General features: G+C 31.9%; 1 pseudogene; it reads left to right on the top strand.

Annotated features, from left to right (window-relative positions):
- The window catches only part of LOC149580461 (receptor-like protein 4), a 130512-nt pseudogene extending 120034 nt beyond the window's left edge, over positions 1–10478 (top strand).
- Positions 10479–17917: the final 7439 nt, after the last annotated feature.

Here is a 17917-nt window from a genome sequence, read left to right as displayed (position 1 = left end):
GAGTGGACCTACAAAGAAAAGAGGATTCTATGGTGAAAGTACTTTATGATTCTTGTTGATGACTTTACTAGAATGATGTGGGTAGCATTTCTTAGAGAAAAGTTTGAAGCATTTGAGAAGTTTGAAGTATTCAAGAATAGAGTTGAGAATGAGTCTAGATTATAGATTAAGTGTTTAAGATTTGATAGAGGTGGCGAGTTTAGCTCGAATGAGTTTAATACTTTTTGTGAAGTGAATGGTATTATAAGATATCTATCAATCCCTAAAATACTTGAGAAGAATGGTATATAGTTGAGAGTAGAAATATGTTTGTAATAGAAGAAACAAGATCTACAATGTTTGAAAATGATGTATCGAAGAAATTATGGAGAGAATCAATTAATACAAAAAATTATACAATGAACAAAGTGTAGATCTAAAAAAGGTACAAACAAGGATCCTTATGAATTATGGTTTGGACATGCACCATCAATGAATTATTTCAAAATATTTGGAAGCAAGTGTTATATCAAGAAGTGATGAAGGTATATTTCTTGGTTATTCATTGAAAAAAAAATTTTATATATGTTTTAATTAGAGGAATAGGACTATTATTGAAAGCACAAATGAGAAAGTGGATGAGAATTTTGGAGTTCAAGAAGGAATACTTGATTATAATTTTGATGAATAAGCTAATCCTAAGACCAACCAAGAAAATGTTGACTTGTTTTATGAGAATAAAAATAATTTGTAGAATTATGTTCAAGTTTTGGAATAGAGTGAAGAACCAAGATTTGAACCTAGAGTAGAAGTAAGAGTTGAGATATTAACATCAAAGAAGAATTTGACAAAGAATCACCTAGTTGATTATAATATTGGATGTAAAGACAAAGGAGTTATGCCAAGAAATAGAGTACATGAAGAGTGATGTTTAATTTCATAATTAGAGCCTAAAAATGCATATGAAGCCTGGAAGGATGATCATTGGATTTAAGCAATGAAGGAAGAACTAGTTTAGATTGTGAAGAATGAGACATGGGAATTGGTTCATATACCTAAGAAAAAAAATGTTGTAGGAACTAAGTGGGGTTTTAGGAATAAAATAATTGAACAAGGAGAGGTTGTAAGAAACAAAGATATATGTATGCAAAGGATATTCATAGCAAGAAGGTATAGACTATTAGGAGACATTTGTACATGTTGCCTGAATTGAAGCAGTGAGAATGTTCTTGGCTTATGCAGCAAACAAGTTCAAAGTGTATCAAATGGATGTGAAGTTAACATTTCTAAATGGATAACTAGAAGAAGTCTACATTGAGTAACCTGAAGGATTTCCTTTAACAAAACAAGGAGATATGGTATATAACTTGAATAAAGTATTGTATGGATTAAAGCAAGCACCTAGAACCTAATATGTGAGGTTTGACAAGTATTTGGTAAAATTAGGATTTTCTAAAAATATTGTAGATAGAAATTTGTATTTGAAAGAATTTGAGAATGACTTGTTGATTATTGTGATATTTGTGCATGATATAATCTTTGGAGGTGATGATGAAGAAAGTGACAATTTTTTGTTGAAATGACGAAGGAATTTGAGATGAGCACAATTGGTGAGATGAAAAATGTCTTGGGTTTGTAGATTGTGTAGAATAGTGATGGTATTTTCCTATCACTGACTAAATATTTGAAAGACTTGTTGAATAGATTTGGTTTAGAAAGTTTTAAATACTTAGTATTTCAAATACTTCTCATGCTTACATGCGTGCAACATGATGGTATTTTCCTAACATGCATGCAACATTAACAATATCAGATTTCCACAATCCATTTGTAATGAAAGTTCATTTTGGATTTGATTGTGTATTTTTTTTAGCATCATCATTTTATATCACTCCTTGTAATCCATCATCAACTGGATGAGAGAGTGCAAGATGCATGCAAAATGTCAAATCATAGGCAAGGCATGTGAACTATTTTATAGAATGCCTCAAAGAAGCTAAGAATATTAAAATACTTACAAGGGTGTGAGGCACTTCATATTTTTTGATTTCACAATATGGTTTAAGAACTCCTCCTCATTGATTAACTTGCACCATAGATTGACAATCAATGCTTGCTAGATTCCCTGCAATCCAAAACATACTATATCCACCAACTCCCTATCACTAAAATCAACCTTACCACTTACCTAAGATGTCTTGTGCCTAATATTTCTTACTAAACTAACCCATAACTCATGGCATTGGTTGCATTTGTCCAATTGTGCAAATAACAATATAGTTTACTACTCCTTTAAAAAGCCTAGTGAAGATTGTATAAATGTAGCCTCACAACATTGCTTAATGCCAACTGAATGACTAAGTACAATGGTGAGGGAACCTAATTTAGCAACCACAGTACATGCAAAACTCAATTTAGATTCCTTGCTAGGACTCAAGAACAAACAAGCACTTGGGAAAACTATAGGCTGAGACACACACTTCATGCATGCCAACACTAGTGTCCCAATCTGCACACCTTCATGAAAGAAAAGGATGGGACAAGTAGAAATGAGAAGGGTATTGTTAGGAAGCACCATATTTAGGTAGGTCTTAAAAGTTGAGAATTCAAGAAAATATCATCCAAAACATAGAACATACAACCACACAGGGATTCAACACAACATAATACAACAAATGACACTTGTGTGATTTAGCCCCTACCCAAGCCCCTCTAAAAGATCCATTGCCTAAATTTTCAAAGGAATATTTATCATAAGAAATTGCATAGTCTGGTCTTATTTGAATGGCTCACTTATAGCATATAATTGCCTCTTGGGGCCTTCCCATAGCTTGACATTGGATATATATAAAAAATGAACATGAGCACAATTTTCCATAGCTGAAAGTGAATAGTAGAGCTCCAAACAACAAAAAATTACCTTAAGAACATTCCCTTGATTCAAATGAGAATCAGCAAAGTTAGGTTTAAGTTTGATTGCTTCTTGCATATAAAAACCAACCAATTTAGAATGACAATTACAATTTTTTCTAGGATGTTTTTCCTCATGAAAAGATACCCATGAGAATTAAAAACTACAATTTTGTTGCACATCTTTTTCATTAAAAACATCTACTCCATTGTGGATAAACCCAAAGTGATGTGTGAAATATACTACACATAGAATAACAACTAACCTTATAATGTGCAAGGGCTTTCATATAATCTCCTACTTCCATAAATAGGCCAACCAAATTTGACCAAGCAATTGCAAAAGTTGGTTGTATGCGCAATGCTTCCATATAGCATAAGTATGCCTGATCATGTTAAAATAATAAAAAATGTTCAGCAATTTCCAATGTTGAACTTTACCAATCAGGCCAATGTAAAATATTTTAGAAGAAAATTTCTTGGACCATGCTGAGAACTCTAGCATTCAAGTATTGAATTTATATCAGCTAGCAAAGCATCAAGAGAAAAAGCATAGAGCTTACATGTTGAGTTAATCCTTGCACCTTTAATAGATTTCCAAGGTTATTGTATCCATCAACTTGTATAGTGTATCAAAAAAATCACAACCATAAAATTCAGGCAAGTCTTGAAGTATATACAAAATGTACAATTTCAATGAGAGAGAGAGGCTTACAAGATGTGATTTAGATGAAGAGCTTGATGACAACACTCTGTAGTTTTACTCAACCTTCCTTTCAGCATGTATGCACTGGCCAAATTGGACCATGCATCACAAAATTTTGGTCATAACTTCAAAATAAAATTGAAAAAAAATAAATTAACCAAAATGTAAATAGAAGATCTGAAACCATTCTCAAGCATCCTACTAATATATAGTGGAGTTAGTATATATTCAGTTAGTAAGGAGATCGAGAAGTCTTATAAATAAGATGGTTTCTTGGAATAAATATTTCTAGTTAATAAAAACTATCAGCATAGCATTGATTCCAATCATTTATCCATCATAGGGTTCAAATGAGATTCAACATATCAATAGACATTTCTAACAATTGCCACTGAATGGTATTGATCCATTGCAAGAGATATTGGTAGCATGGTTGTATGTCTTTTTAATGAGAAATAAATTTTATGGTGATTAGCTAAGTCCACACCAATAACTATTTGCAAATAATTTTTCAAGTAATAAACAAATGGTTCTAAGATAATATAATCATAAGTGGCATCATTAAGCAATGGAGATAATCAAGGAGATCGGATGCATCCCATTCTCATGTCTATTCATGCCTCAAGAGTGGATATCTTTCAAAATCATCAATAATAGATTACTTCTCTTTTCTTATCATCTTGGATATGCTTTGTTTTACAAGACAATAGCCTAATGAGCTTTACTAGAGCAAATATGAATATCATATAACAGAGATAGTATCTAAGAGATCACACACTTAATATTGTTTATCAGAGACAACATACACTTAAGTGTAAGAATTCATTAATAACTAGACACACCACTACTTGCTCCTAACCAATTACTTTCCAATGAATAATATTATAGATTATCAGATATTGCAATGTGGCTATAAGAAATAAATAACAATTGCATATTTCCATTGTAAATCAGAGATAGCATAATTAATCACTACAAGTGATAAAATTCATCTTTCAAATTGGATAGATCCATTACATGTTAGACATTTCAATTTCCATATAAAACATATTGTATGCATCATAATCATATATCAGACATTACAATTAACAGATAACTAACATTGTGCATATATTTTCCATCGACTATATATCAAAGATCGTGTCAATATCTTCCATTACATTCTTAATTCATTTTTATTTGACAAACTAAGAACTAGAGATTGGAATAATAGTTCTATCATTCCTTCATAGCCACAAAGGGACATTATATACATAAAATTTAGAGTTGTAAGAGTAGATTATTTTTCATGCTATGTTTGCGAATACCAACCTTCCAAATTTGAATCCTTCTTTTTGACTTCACCTTGATTGACCCACTGTCCCAATTTCTTTGTTTCTTCAACCACTTTAACTAATGAAAAATGTATTCAATGAAGCATATTCCATTATAATAAAATTTTTGCAATAAATTGTTATCAAGTATATATTTCTTTCTATTTAACACTATAAACACCTAATGCTTGTTGCTAACAAGGGAAAAAGATTGAACATGCTATCATGTGTTACAATTTTATTAGTACTCTAAGAATTCTTTACTATCTTATGCATCAAGTGGTGCTTCATCATCAGATAAGAAATATGCATTAATACATTAAATAGATCCTAACCTTTTGAAATAACTAGACATTCAAGAACTCCTTTGTGAAGAAATCCTTGTTTTGCTGATGAAATCTCTTTCTGTTCATTATTTAAGCCTAGAAAACATGGTTTCTTTTCAATTGTACCATGAATCTCTTTCTTGTAAAGAGATCCTTTCTTTGTTAATGGTAACTCTTTATGTTCATTATTTATGCCCACAAAATGTGGTTCCTTCTCAATGGTATCATAAATCTCTATGAGGGAACTGTCGAATTCTAGGCTTTTACCAATTTCTATTTCCTCATTATTTGTTAGGAACTTATAATCTAAAATCTTTCCATAATCATCATATAAGAGAACCTGAGAGTTCACAATAATGCATTAGTTCAATGTCCAAGTAAGTTTATAGCATAAATTTCAATAAATCGCTAATTGACACCATTTCTACTAGATTCAAGTTTGTAAATCAACAACAAATATGTTCTAATTTATAAAGAAAACATGCACATGATTTTCATCAAATCATTGACTATGAATTCATATACACAAACATTCTAAACTATAGACAATTATCATAAATTATGATGTAGCTTTTAAATTCTTGTATAAAAAATGGTGAGAATTGCATGTGCATGCCCTCTTTTCTCATGTTTTGGGCTCGTGGATATGTTTTCTTTTATGTATCAAATAGCATATAAGATGGCATATTGTACATGGAAGTAACCAAATAATAGTATCCAATTCAAAGCCTATTGCCACTAATCCCTAAAAATTGATCCCAATCTCTAAATTTACTATTTGTTGCCCAAGTTTGGGTCTACAAGTATAGAATTTATCATAAGCATCTACAAGTCCACATATATGAACCAAGCTTTAGTGCATAACCTCAACAAATATGATTGCATCATGATGTCTCAGAACATGGTCGAAAAGATTGTTGTACTTAGTAGTCGGATCATAGTCTCTTACCATAAAAATAGATGCATGTGCAGCAGTGCCAACTATGAGAAATCCACCAATCCACATATGGTGCATGAACAAAGATATTTGGGTACCATAGTTAGCCTACCATAGCTAACTATGGTACCCAACTATATTTGTTCATGCACCATATGTGGATTGGTGGATTTCTCATAGTTGGCGCTGCTGCACATGTAGCTATTTTTATGGTAAGAGACTATGATCTGACAACTCAGTACAATAATCTTTTAGACCATGTTCTGAGACATCATGATGTAATCATATTTGTTGAGGTTATGCACTGAAGCTTGGAATTCAAAACTTGGATATGGCTTGGAACTTGGAAGTCTTACAGCATTAAAGCTTAGATCATGAACTAATTTTAATGCGCTAAGGAAATGATTTTTAACTCTTAAGCGCATTCAGATAAATTCCATGGGCAAATTCCACTCTGAAGGGCCTCAAAGATGTAGAATAAGAAAATGTAGAAACTACTGTAATCTTATTTTTTCTAGAAAGTTTAGAATTCTATCCAGAATTGTTATTTGGATGATTATGTTACTTCTTTGATCATTCATTTATCCTTGAGAAGTAGTAGGTCCCATTGCTCCTAATTGTAACAAATGAGGTAAGTTTTCTTGATTTTGGTCCATGGTGAACCATTTTCTCTTTTGCCAAAATTGTCCAACTCTAATGACTGGATGGAGTGGAATTTGTCAATTATTCATTTCATTGACCACTATATCAATGATTTTATTAGTAGTCATTTTCATGGCATTGGTCATGGTTTGGTCTTGTTCTCTATAGTAGCTAGCAACATCTGATATGTGCATGAGTGGTGGGATTTATGGATAAGGTAATTATGCTTTGAGCACTAGAGGCAAGTTGTGATAGGGTGCCTCCATTATCACTTGTCTTCTTGTTGATGGACAAGGTCACTATTTTCCATTTGGACCATTGACCTACTCTTTTTGAAGATGCAACCATAAATTGTGTCCACCTAAAACTGATGAGTGTTATAAAGCTAATCAAACTATTGCTTGTATTTCCCACTATTATGCTATAAAATTTTGTGAACCTGCTATCTTTGTCAAATACATGCAACAAAGTTTTTTTCTTATCTAGTTCCCTTTTAATGTTGGGTTAGCCCTCTTCCAACATGACATGTAGTGCTACATCAATGGATGCAATTGTTCAAGTAAGTTTTTTAAAATGGAATCTTGTATCTTATGAAAATGCAAAAATTCTTTTGAATGTAGCTGCATGTTAGTGTAAATTAGGTTATTTTCTATCTAGCTCTTTTGTAGCTCTTTTCATGCTAGGTTAAGCTTAGTTAGGGTATCTTCATCAAATTCATACAAAAAAGTTTGTTTTCTTATCTAGTTCCCTTTTAATGTGGGGTTAGGCCTCTTCCAACATGACACATAGTGCTACATCAATGGATGCAATTGTTAGAGTAAGTTTTTTTTTAATTATTCATACCTATTGAATCATTTCTTCAATCTTCTATTGTGCATCAATATCAAAAGGACTAGAATTAAGAAGTACCTACCACATACAAAGCCCTTATGGAATTACAAAAGAAAAAAGAGGCAGTACCTTAAACAAGAAAAACTTTGTATGTCTCAAGCTAAAGGTTAGGATTAATATAAGTACTAATTACAGACTGCTACACATTCCAAGTAAATATCAAAATGAAAAGGGGATTTTTCATGATAAAACAAATTCATTGACAAAAAAAAGAAACAAACAATCAATATCATGTTTAAGTAACAACATCACTTATTTAATTCATCTACAAGAATACATGAAAACTTGAAATGAATTCATTAAGCACAATAAGCACTACCATGGAAAATCTAAATGCCAAAGCAAGAAAAGAATTAATTTTTCCTCCTGGAAAACCTTCATTTAGACAAGCACAACCTAGAAGTTCAAAACCATAAGTAGAATGTACAAGGTCAACAAAGAATAAAAAATTCACTTACTAATTATTCCTATTGTATACATTGTTGCTGCAACCTTTCTTGATGGAATCTTTTAAGAATATTTTAAAAAGCATCTAAGTTATCCCTGAGAATAGCCTTTGTGAATTTTGGATCTTTTTGCAAGATTTAAAGTTAAAATGGGAACTGAAAAGATAAAATTTCTTTCAAAATGCAATGCAAGGAAAGGCTTTGGGACTTAACTTACCACTTCATAGCTGCTTCCAACTATAAATAAGAGATCAATAACATTTTCCTTAACAAAATACCATACACAAACCAAAGAATTCAAAATCTCTATGCAACTCATACAGTATGTGCATAGCCTCTTAGGATTTAACTTTCAAGTGGTAAGATTTTAGAAATGACATTATAAGCTAAATGAAAATGCCTCGAAACTGACCTAGATGAGAACACTTATCTTAGTTCTCTATGATAAGTCCAACACTAGAAATAGCATTTAAAAAGTGTTGAGTTCAACAAGAAGAAGAAACCAAGTGTAGCTTTACATTATTCAAAGACCTTACAAAAATTGATTTGCAATAATTTTAAGCCTCTCGATCAAATAAACATATAGTAATTTATTTATGGAAGGAAATTTTATCTTGAAATAAATGTTAATTAGACAAATCCATGAAAAGAAAAAAAAAAGTTACCAAATGTGGGGCAATAAAATAGCCCAGAAAACTACTAAGTTCAACACTGCATGGGAAAATTGTGAAAATAATAATTAAGATTGATTCATATCTACAATCATGAAATTATATTCAAAATCAATATAGTTTGAGCATAATAGCTGGTAGCAGTAATAGAGAAAAAATGTAAGGCATCAATTATAGACAGGCTAGACTACAACATATACAACCTATTTAGAAGACCTCAAACCACAAAAGGAATCTAATGCTGACTGAGCTTCAACTACCTTCATCCTCCATATTAATTGAGAAGAAACATTTCCCAACTTTTCTTAAAATTTTAATATATCCCTAGCTTCTTCTCATAAATAGTCATCCATTGTGGAAAGGATGAATGACTACAACTACTAGTTTAAAGTACAAATTTTTGCATTCATGAGGAAGGGATAAATTGCACTTAAATTCATCAAAGATTGTTAAGTCATGGGCATGGACTACTAATTGCCACATTATCTATTGATCCAATCAGATATAAGCCATGTGCACTCCATAAGGGAAGTCTTCTTCAGTCAGAGATCACACTAGTTAGATGAAACTGCCAAGTTTTTTGCTTATTCAGATTGTTTTATTTTTGCAAAAGATGGTGAAGTTATAGTATGCCTATATAGCATTGCTACATATGCCCCTATTTTTGGGTCATTTGAAATCATTAGGTAACTTCATTGTCTTATGCTTCACCCTCAATTGGTAAGCATGTAATCTTGGTGAATTGTTGCCACCTGACATGTGGCTCTTGCTTCTAGCTTTAAGAATGATACATATAATTTTGGGTGTGCCTGAAAATCAAACATCAATGGTGTTAATAGCCTCAATGGAAGCAAGGCATTGTCTACCCAAAATCTAATAAAGAGTACAAATCAAGCTCATGATTATTTCTTAGCTCATTTGTATCAAACTTCTCTTACATTGACTTCTAATGTAGACTATGAGTATGTTGATACAAGGTTGCACTACAGAATTTGGTTTCTCACCTTCCAAAAATTGAATTAGGTATTACTATTGTTGGGAAGCAAGTGTTTGACATTATTTTCAATGACATCAATTTACATCGGATAGATATCTTCAAGGGAGTAGGAAGCTTCACTACATTTCATTAGCAGCAGACTGCTCACAACTTTACCAAACCAATAATGAGTATAATGTTATCACCTCTTACTGGAACTCCAATAATCAGTGGTCTTAAGAATCCTGCATTGATTCCAATGGATTTCACAACTAAAACATTAGAAGTTTTAACTATGAAAGCATTGAAAGAATCTTTTCCAAATCCTAATTAAATGTGATGTAATGGAGACCCATGTGCTCTTTCTACATGGAATGTATGGCACTAATAAAGATAGCTTTGATCTTGTTATAATGTGCTTTGATCTTGGGAGACAAGGTTTAAAGATTTAGATTTTCATTAGTGAGAAAATCATCACTTTCTCAACCTTGATAAGCCTGAACTTGAGCTCTTACAATTTGAAAGGTAGTATTTTTTTGGAGTTTGGACATGTATCTCTTAGAAAAGTGGATTTTTCAAATAAACATAGGCATGATTCTAAATATTCTAGGCTTTTGACAACTTTAGCTAGTATTACTTAATGGCAATGAGATGGAAGGATGAGTCCCTGAGGCTTTGTAGGTCATTTAATGATGGATCCATCATCTCACAACACACTAGACCAATCAATCTTAGAAAATTGCATGATTTGTGTTTTAGTAGTTCTAGGAAAATGCATGAATCAACGTAAGTGGCTATATTAAAAAGCATTTCAAATAGCTAGTTATTCCCTCTGTGTAATTGGGTGTGAAAAGTAGGAAATGATGATTATAGAGGTGCACTCCACAATGCGTAGGGTTTGTGTCATGGTAAGTGCTTAGTCATTGCAGTCAAATTTATTGTAGTACACCTTAGGAATGTCCCCCTTGGTAAATCAGTACTAGAAGAGGAGGTCCTACCCTCCTCAATAATTGGTCCTAAAGGGGACTACTTGGTCACTATGTGGCAAGTTTTGGCCCTAAGTTTGACTTCCCCAACACTCAAGAAGAGATTTGGTACAAATTCCCTCAGCCCTCCTCGAGTTACTGCCAAAAAAACCATTTTCACTTTAAAAGAACCATAAAGAAGCTACTGATAATATCATCAACCCACCTGGCTAAATGAAAATCAAAGATAAATAGTGAAATGATAATTAATAAATTTAACATAAAGCATCCAAGTTGAAATCACAATATCCAATTTGTATAGAAGTTATTACTACTCTCTAATAATTATAAATTTAGTTCAATAAGATTCTTTATGAGCAACATTATATGATTCTTAGGTTTAGAAACAATTGTCGACTAGTGGTTATAGTCAAAATGATGAAGGCAGATTTCAGTGTGTCTCTATCAGATTACTCTAATAGAACAAATTAATCTATGTAATAAAGTTAACAAGATAGAATGTAGAACAAGTATTATTTAAACAACAACACACAAGAAGGTAGGTATGAGAAATTAATTTAATATTTCTCACTTATTATGGAGATTCTAAAAAGACTAAAGAGGTGTAAAAGTAAACAAAATCATGGTAGCATGCCATTTACATAGCAATGATAAAATTACAAAATGTAAATGGAATTCAATTACCACAGAATTGAAACAACTACAACTGGGGAGACAAAAGATAATGCTATATACAATTGAAAAAATAAGGAGTTCTGGTCTTGTTATTTCATGTCAACATGGTGACGAGATTACAAATAAATTTAGTAGATTAAAATGAAAAGAACATGAAAAAATTGAAAAATCCACTTTACTTTTACCTATGAGGATTCCTATAAACATTTAAAAATATTCAGCTCCTAAATATTAGGTAAGAGATAATGTGATAGAATAAGGCTTACTATTTTAGAAGCAATCCACCAACTTTACCATAAAGATTCATTAATATATAGTATGACCCTGATTGATGTTTAATGAAGAAAATTTAGAATGCCATCTAGACTAATAACATATTGTGAACATATACTCCATGTGATCTGATATCTTATAAACTTTGAGCAAATGGTAGGTGTGGATGTAATTAAGCAAGTGGAGAGGTTTGTTTGTGACTCTACAACCACCCAACTAGAAGAATGAAGGGGAAGGTCTGCTGAATATAGAATTCATTAAGGGCTAAAAAAACCAACAAAACTAGCAACACAAATAAAAAAGATGTTCTGCTTAATTCCTTTAGAAATATGTATGCACTGCACTCTATTCTAGGTATCTAACATGTTCATTTTTAGAAGATCTTAAACCAGTCAAAAAGCAATTTATCAACATATTATGCAACTAGATGACAGAAAAAATAATCTTCATAGGTCAGATGTTAGTACTACAAAATAACTAATAGTTCCATGGTAGCCCTTGTAAATAAGATGCAATGATCCTAGCCATACAAAAGACAATAGATAGCCCTCTGTATATCTAGTCAATGACAGATCACTCTAACAACACTTTTGACGATTGAGGAATTATTTTGCTAGTTTCTACTTATGATGGAGATGCTGAAGAGACTAATGAGGTATACAAGTAAATGAAAACATAGTATCACTCCATTTACAATGCATTGCATAAGTGTAAATGGAAATTAGGTAACCCATATTTAAGATAGAAATAACTTGGACACAAAAATATTAATGCTATATTCTTAAAATGGGGTATTTTGATCTTGTTATTTCATTTCTATTCTAGTACAGAGATTAGAAATAAATTCAATACTTTTTTTTTCAAAATCCCAACTAAAAAGAGAAAAGAAGAGCACATTAAAATTAACTATTTTCACTTTTACCTAAGAGGAGTTCTTTAGTATGTAGAAGATAATGTAATGGGACATGGCTCACTACTTTTGGAGTAGTCCTACACCTTTTACACTAAACATTATTGGGATATAAACTTACAAAGAAATATAAAAGCCCTCATTTTTTTTACGAGTAAAATTTAGTGTTTCACAAGGATGCATCCCCCTGAAAAACAAACCATATCCTGAAAGGATGTCCATGGGATGTGCGAAAAAATTCTTAAGACATGTCACTAACCATATTGCCACCACCATCTCATTTCCTCGAAAGGATGTCCATGGGATGTGCAAATAGATTCTTAAGAAATGTCACTCTCTATATCGCCGCCACCATCTCCTATGAGGGGATGTCCTTGAGACGTCTCCCTCAAAGACTACATGTTTTTGGGGAAATTGTTTGGCAACTACAAGGAGACATCAAGAGATCCTTGGGAACCTCAGGGATCTCCATCATGTCTCTCGAATATACTAGAAATGCTTAACTATCCACCATGTCATTCAACTCAAAAAGTGCATCCAAAAGAATAGAATAGATTCTTTTGTTGTGCCAGTGACCTTAACCCTAATGTTTTATGGGCCTTACCCACATCTTAAGTAGTAACAAAAACTGATAAGGACTACAATAGTGAGAGTATTCAAGTCTTCATCATTGACAAACACTAGAAATGGTACGGACTTGGTGCTACACAAAATATAGTGATAAAATTTTAGAAAATTATGTACATGATGAAGTTTTGTGTGGTTTTAAAGACCTTAATTTGGGCTCATTAGAGGGGGACCTAGCCCTCGACCACACACCATACAGTTATGTCAGCAATTATTAGACTTTGGTATTTACAATCTTAGACAAGTATCACATTTAGATTTTGTTTTGTACATGTCTAAAACTCTATATAACATAATTGGCACTACAATAGCTACAAATATTATATTGTGTATTAGCTCTTTCTCTCAATATGGTATCAAGGCGAGGGTTTAACCCACTCACATTATACAAGGGAAATCATGAGATTATGAATAGATTTGGTTTGCTACTGGCAGGATTTAAGACACAAGTCATGCATTTCTTTCAAATCCCAAGGCAAAGTGAAAAAAACCATTTGCCAAAATTCCAAACCATGAGCTTTCTTTTCTTTTTCATGTGTAGCAAGCTACAATCTATTGCAAAATTTATAGATTTGTGGGTTAAAATCACAGTTATTTCTTGAATTGTATGCACACAATAAAGAGGTCATGGATCGAGGGTTTTGAAATTGGAAGTGTAAAATGGAAAAAAATGTAATCCTAAATGCCATGTGGGACCACAAAATGTGACACACTTTTGCAATGATCATTCATGGCTTGATCCAATAGCAAGTGAGTTTGAAGCTTTTTTTTATTTTGGAAAAATTTAATTCTAAAAAGCCCTTGGACATAGGCTAAATCCATGAGTAAGAGATTTTGAGGTTTCTTTTTCTTTTGCTCAAATTTTAATCCACTAAACCCTAGCTATGAAACCCATGTGTTTATCTAAATTCAAAAGAGATTTAAGCATGCAGATCATAATCATACCTAGCAGCAAGAAACCATGCAAAAATCATACCTAGTAGTAAGAAACCATGCAAAAATCACTGAAGAGTCCAAACTTCCTAGAACGCGTGCTGGAAAACCATGCAAAAACCAACCAGAACTAAACTTGCCTCAACACATTGCAAAAACCATGTGAAAACACACAAAACCCAAATGAACCAATGCATGCAAAAAACATACAAGTAAGAAATGTTTCTTTTTTTTACATGTAAGGCCTAGTCAAAATTTTGACCAACACAGGGTTTACATGTAAAAAAATAAGAAATTTTTGCCTTAACATTTTGACCAACCTAAACTTATTTAGTTGATAGTTAAAAATTTTGGTAGAAAAATGAGGTTAAATGTAGTAGTGATGGAAACATATATTCAACATTTCATTTATGCATTTAGAGATAGAAAATTGTCTAAGTGTTAGACAGTTTGCAATAGCACTGACAAAAGATGTAATGTGTATGGACTAGTCATTGAAAGTTAGATCATGAACACTTGATGAAAGCTCTATAACATTTTCATGATGACATATAATAGTACCCAAGTGTATACAACCAACACGACATGAGATATGATTGAAATACCAATACAAGTATTCAACAAAGTAGAATAGAGAATAATAGAGAATTGGATTGTACAATTTGAGGAATTATTTTGGTAATACAATAACTACTAAGTCATGATGAGTCGATTATGTGGATATTATTCTTTAAGTTATTTTATATTATGTCAAGCATGTGAAAACATGAAGGCCAACTCAGCAAAGATTTATGAATATGAGAAGTATAAGTAAAGATCTTATCTTGAGAAGATAAGAGTGGAATATATGATGAAATTTGCAACATATATATGATCTATGTGATTTTTTTGATTGATGTGAAGTCAATGACATGAAAAATACATTTGATATATGATTAGAGCAAGTGTGAAATATGGAAGATAGAAAATATTGTATGTATATCTATTCTTGTGAAGAACTTAATTGTATAATTGCATGTTAGGGCAATGGGCTCTTCTTGCATACATTGTATTTGTTCTACCAACTCCTAATAGGGTTGAGGCTTCTAACAAGGCTTAGTCCTCTAAAATAGACTTGAGACACTATATGTACTTCATAGACTCCTAATAGGGTTAATATCCTTAATAGGATCCTATTGTTTTGTGAATCATCTAGTGGGTATCATCCCCAAAGGGGTTTTCCCTTAGCTAGGGTTTCCCTAGTTAATAAATAATGGTTTTATGAGTTATCTATGTGCATGGTTATGTTTACTATTAAATATTGTTAATTTACTTTCATATGCAAGTTGTAAAGTAATTGACAATATTTAATTATGGGAAAAAATTTATAGAATACTAATTCACACCCCCTCTTAATATTATCTATTTCTAACAATTGGTATCAGAGCATAGTTACTTAGAAGAAATTTAATAACTTGAGTATGATCCCTATAGATATGGAACAATTGAAGAAAAACCTTGAAGAAGCTCTTGAGTAGATTGACCTTCTTACTAAAGAAAGACATAACCTAAAATATAGATATGAAGATGCAAAAGTTTTCATTGGTAAACTAAAAGACAAGATTGATGACCTAAAATATGGCAAGGAATCAACTGCATAGACTAGTGACAATGATGAAGTAGGAAATCTTTAGAAAGAAAATGAGATTTTCAAACATGAATTATAAGTTGTTGATTTGAGTCTTAAGAAAAATGCTAGTAAGAATGAACATGAACTAAAAATTGAGAATGAAAATCTTAGATCCCAATTAAATCAAGTTACATCTGAACTAAATACTATCAAGATTGAGCATGTAGAATTAGAAAAGTACAATATCATTATGAAACAAGAATTGAGACAAGCTAAGCAACAAGTAGAGAAACTTTATTCTAGTAGTGAGAAGATAGATCAATATATATCACTAGAGACCTTCTTATGACAAGACATGACTTAGATATCTGATTGGGGAGAAATCAGTCAAGAAAGTTGAAATAAGAAGAGAGCCCAATCTAGTTATTGAATCCCCTAAGGAAATTGATCTGGGTAAGGTTGAACCAAGCACATCTCCTAAAGTATCAAGGTAGAACTAATTGTTCTACATGTTGAACCTAAGATAACAGAGCAAGTTGATAAACCTAAGAAAGATGAACCACCCAAGGAAGTAATACATGAGTTCAGAGGTAGATGTTTCATATCTAATGAAGTTGGACATATGAAAAAAGATTGCATAGGTAAGTCTTTTAAACTTATTACTATTTTCTATTGTTATAATTTTCATGGTTATAGACATAAAGTAGAGAATGTAAGAAACCTAAGTTTGATGGTAATAATGAAAATAGTAGAATGTTTAGGAATACTAACCCTATAGGTAATGAAAGAGGAAGATCATAGAAGATATCCAATGATGGAGAGAAATATAATGGAGGGAAGAACCAGTTTGTGTCTTACAAATGTAACAATCCTAGACACATTGCAAGGAATTGTAGAGCACTCGAGAATCACAATATAACTAATTGGAGAAGAAAATGTACCTATATGTCATTTATGTAATAAATTTAGACACAAAATGATATATTGCAGAATGGATAGAATGAAATTCAGTAGGAATCCTAATAAAAAAAGGAACAACAATGGAAATGACAGAAGAAATGATAATGGTAGTAACAATAGCTAGAAGGAAGAAGCAATTAAGGAACATGTTGATGAATTCAAAGAAGCATTTGTGGTAGCTAAGGATATAGAAATCTCTTATAATATTTTGGAGGAACAATATTTTGATTCACTTGATAAAACATTGAAGTCACAGATTGTTTGTGACCCATCCTACTTGAATTAAGCACTTTTAGAAGAGGCAGTGTATCAGTTGGCCAGAACTATTGTTAGAGAGAGAGAGAGAGAGAGAGAGAGAGAGAGAGAGAGAGAGAGTTCGAAGTTATGTAGTTAAAAAAAGGTTAAGGACATAGAGAGAAATGTCAAGTGTGAAAGTCTAGATATGATCTCAGTGACAAGGAACCCATAAAAGAAGCTTATTAGTAAATAGACACAGTATTTGAATTTTTCATAAATACACCTTTAATATGTAGTGCAATTTGAAATGATTTAAGGATCGCAAGTAAGATAGTGTGTACCATTTGTTGATGCAAAGTGTCTTGAGAAAATTGAAGAGAGATTTGATAGTGAAGTGTGAAGAAAAGTTTGTCAATCATAAAATTGTAGAAGCCCTAAATCATATTGTTAAGGTATTTCATGGAGTTTGAATCCAATTTTTTTAGTGTTTATAGTTACAATTTCAATGGCTAGTTAGACCATGTATGACATAAGTGATAGACCACAATATGTTTTAAGAAACATTCATTTGTTTCACTTTTCGATGACTCATTGGGCATATTTTTGCAAGTTATGGAGAATGTGCTTCATGTTGAGGATATCAAAAGCTATATTCACTACAAGATAGAAAATATTGGTGATGATGATGTTCATTAGGATTTGGGAAAAATGTATAACAATGATCTAACCTTGAAGTCTAAGTATGTGCACCTAGATGGCTTAAATCTAGTGAAGTATATGTTTTATACGGAGTTTGATAATTATGGTTAGACTTGAATAATTTTGAGTAGGGTACATGATGATATGTTGTGGCTAGGTGATGTACAGATAGTTATTGATAGTGACCTAATTTATAAGGTCACAAGATTGA

Source organism: Cupressus sempervirens, chromosome 1 (assembly GCF_028749045.1).
Source record: "Cupressus sempervirens isolate cs-2001-9-10 chromosome 1, ASM2874904v1, whole genome shotgun sequence".
NCBI classification, from domain to species: Eukaryota; Viridiplantae; Streptophyta; class Pinopsida; order Cupressales; family Cupressaceae; genus Cupressus; species Cupressus sempervirens.
The sequence above is the reverse complement of the archived record's forward strand: the minus strand, read 5'-3'. Positions and strand labels throughout refer to the sequence as shown.